The following is a 3,945-nucleotide window of genomic DNA, read 5'->3' on the forward strand; positions in this document are numbered from 1 at the left end:
TTAAAATTTTTAAAAAAGTTCTTCAACGTAACATAAGTAGAAGTAGAAAGTCTAGATAGATTCATAACAAAAGAAGAAATTGAAAATATCATTGAAAACAAATCTCCCAAGAATAACAATAAAAAAGCCTTAGCCTAGATGGCTTCATTGAAAGAGTCTATCAGCTGTTGCTGTTGTCATGTACCATAAAATCAGAGCTGACTTATAGCTGACCCTCCAGATGGTTTTCAGAGGCAGCATATCACATGTGAGGAGATTCTCCATCTTTCTATCATGGAGGAACTGGTGGGTTTGAACCATATGCCTTTGGATTGGCAACACAACTTCTTACCACTAGGCCACCAGAGCTCGCTCAAAACCAAGGTAAGGAAGCTTTGGTGGCCTAGTGGCAAGAAACTACACTGTAATCCCAGAGGTGCACAGTTCAAATCCACCGGATGCTTTCCTGGAGAAGGAGGGACAATCTCCTCCTGTACCAGTCAGATACAATTTGACGGTACACACACAAAATGATGAAATAATTTTAAAAAAACAAAAAAAACAAGGTAAGTACTTTTTAAATTATCTCTAAATCTTCTGATTAGAAATAAGATGCTGATTAAGCTTCATTTCAGATCAGAGCAGTCTGTGGACTAACACGGAGAACTAACATTGCATGACAGAAAAGGGCAGGCAGTGTTAGGAAAGGGATGGTCTAGACGCCCAGGTGACACCTCTAAGTAGAACTCACAACAAAAGCAGGTCTAAAGAGGCAAGGAGACCTGAAGCAGCAGAGTCATTCACTTGCGCTTGAGATTATTCACTTTCCTAACTAATCAATAATTGTTATAATTAAAATTGATAGCTGCAAATAACATGACAGAGGGCTGCTGCCAGAATACTGATTGTGTCTTTGGCTTGGAAAGATAGGCAGCAGTGCGGAACACTTATTTTCCAATTTGCTTTTAGCTGTGTGCAAATTGCTTTAGCTGTATCCAGCTGATTTAGACCTTGCCCGGAGGTGCACTAGATTAATTGGGAGCCACACATTCATTGCTTACAGAATGGACTCTGTAATTGGCGAAATTTGTTAGTGCCAGTTATAAAATAACTATATAGTTCTGCTTTTAGCTGTCCTTTCATTACTCTTTCTGTAAGAACGGAGAGGAAACAATTAGAACCTATCTCATGATTAAGATTGGCGATTTTACCGAAGGCCAAAAGGAACTTATCCACAGTCAATATTTTATATGAGCAAACATTAGTGCGTTTTGGTGTTTGGTGGTATGTTGGGCTTTTTCGTTTTTATTTTTTTTTAACTGAAAAAGTACTTGAGCATATATAGGAATGCTTTTTCTTCTTTGTTGCAACTGAACTTTAGATAAAAGAACTAATTTTGTTAAGCTATTAGCAGATTTTTCAAAATGATTCTTTGCCCTCTTTCCTTACATCATTTGGTTAAATAGAACAAGCACTCCTTGCGTACGGTCAAATCAAAGTAAAGAAAGATTCTGAGGCCACAGTTGGGAGCCCTGAACTTTATCTTGTTTCTTCTGCTCTCTTCTTTTGGTGACAGGGTACAATAGGAACAGCCACACTCCCTGAGCATTCAGATGAAGGCCAATTAACAGAACGGTCATTTCTGGAATGACGGCATTTCCCCCCTAACCCCCGTGCAGGAACAAAATCTGATATGCAAAGAACTAAGCATCAGCTATTATACAGGCTAGGAAAACAGAGAATTATTCGTTTTCTTAGCTCTTAAAAATTTTTAATACCAAGAGGTACTCTGGTGGCATGGTCCATAGGGAGTTTCCATGCTAACCCAAAGGTGGCTGTCTCCTAGTGCTTCGAATTCATCTGTGGCTCCAAGGGAGAACAATGGCTACATAACAAAAAAAGAAAGAAAGAAATATTTAATGCCAGAAGACTAAAATATGCAAGATGATTAAGTACATCCTCCAAATGACTCGTGGTATATTGGGTACATGGCTGTACCATACCAAAATCATACAAAGGATTTTCTACAGATATTTTTAAAATTAAGGAGAGGAAGCCAAAACAAATATGTATGGCGGTGTAGTTCATAAGGCATTGCACTGCAAACGCAAAGGCCACACGTCTCTGGAAGTTCACATCTACCAGGCACTCTGAAAAGGAAAGATGAGCAATCTCATCCTGCACAATTTACTGCTTCTGAAACCCATTGGAGGGTGAGCTCTGACACAGTACTGACTCACTAGCAATGAGTGTGAGGATATATAAAAAGAGAGGGAGAGAAATGTGAGGGAGAGACCGTAAGAAGGGCTGTATTGTACAGAACTCTTTCAGTTACAAGTGGACAACATCCAATTCAAACTGGTTTAAGTAAACCAAACAGCAAAGAATTATTTATTAGTAAAGATGGAAAAAAAAATAATCACAACCTACTTAGGCACTATTGGAGTCAGAGAATTAAAAAAGATATCCTTTAGAACTGAGGCTCAAGAGTTTGTGTGTAATTTTCAAGTCCTTCGGCTGTGAGCTTTGGGGTCAAAATGCTTCTCCTTTGGAGTCAGAAATGACCAGGCTTTTCTCTCTTGCTCGCAGATTTGCTTTAGCCACTGTGAGTTGCAGTCGCTGCAGCTGTTGGCGGTTCGGAATGTTCTATGCCGTAAGAAGGGGTCGCAAGGTTGGGGTATTTCTTACTTGGGATGAATGTAGAGCACAGGTGGACCGGTTTCCTGCTGCTAAATTTAAGAAATTTGCTACTGAAGATGAGGCCTGGGCCTTTGTTAAGAACGCTGGAAGAACTGATGGTTCAGAAGGAAAGAAAAATGAGCATGTGCAAGAATCTCAAGTGAAAGCAAATAAACGACTCTGGGAGTCATTGGATGAAGAGGAAGATGAAAATGCAGAACCTTGTGCAAAGCATGTAAAACAAAATACAGAATCAGTCCCTTCAGTTAGCAAAGACAAATTTTCCTATATGGGAGAATTTGTGGTGGTTTACACTGATGGCTGCTGCTCTAGCAATGGACGGAAAAGGGCGCGAGCAGGAAGTGGTGTTTATTGGGGGCCAGGCCATCCTTTAAATGTAGGCATTAGACTTTCTGGGCGACAGACAAACCAAAGAGCAGAAATTCATGCAGCCTGCAAAGCCATTGAACAAGCAAAAACTCAAGACATAACTAAGTTGGTTCTATATACAGACAGTATGTTTACTATAAATGGTATAACTAATTGGGTTAAAGGTTGGAAGAAAAATGGATGGAAAACAAGCACAGGGAAAGAGGTAATCAACAAGGAGGACTTTGTTGAGCTTGATAGACTTACCCAGGGCATGGATTCGATGGATGCACATTCCTGGTCATTCGGGATTTAGAGGCAATGAAGAAGCTGATAGATTAGCAAGAGAAGGAGCTAAACAATCTGCAGACTGAGGGAAATTATTTTTTAATTTGGAAACATGAATCAGTGGCTGATTTGTTACATTTCCTTTTTGGTATGGAAAATTAAACCCTATAGAAGGGACTGTTGAAATATACAAGACAGGTAAAATTTTTTAACTACTTCAAGTGTGTAATATATTGGTCATCCTTTAAAATTTCAGAATTTTGCTTATTGGGTTGATAAGTGCTCTCATTTGTATTCAAGAGCAAATAAAGCTTGCTTTAAAAATGCAAAAAAAAAAAAAAAAAAAAAAAAAACCAACTGAGGCTCAAACAGAACCTTGTACACCAACCTTCATAGCAGTATTATTCACCATCGCAAGAACATGGAAACAGCCCAGATATCTAACCACAAACGAATGAATTGACAAGTTTTGGTACGTTCATACAATGGAATACTACACTGCAAGCAGGAGCAAAGATTTTTTTTTTCATTTAGTTTGTTTATTTTTCATTTCAATGAACATCTACAGAGATTTTGGGATTCCATTCATTCATTGTTGCACCCTTCTCCCCGCACAAACCCCTCCCTCCT

General features: G+C 39.0%; 1 pseudogene; it reads left to right on the forward strand.

Annotated features, from left to right (window-relative positions):
- The first annotated feature begins 2,539 nt into the window (after positions 1-2,539).
- LOC102849590 lies at positions 2,540-3,401 on the forward strand (annotated as a pseudogene).
- Positions 3,402-3,945: the final 544 nt, after the last annotated feature.

This window comes from Elephantulus edwardii, unplaced genomic scaffold, assembly GCF_000299155.1.
Source record: "Elephantulus edwardii isolate Elephantulus edwardi_28Jun2011 unplaced genomic scaffold, EleEdw1.0 scaffold00046, whole genome shotgun sequence".
NCBI lineage: Eukaryota > Metazoa > Chordata > Mammalia > Macroscelidea > Macroscelididae > Elephantulus > Elephantulus edwardii.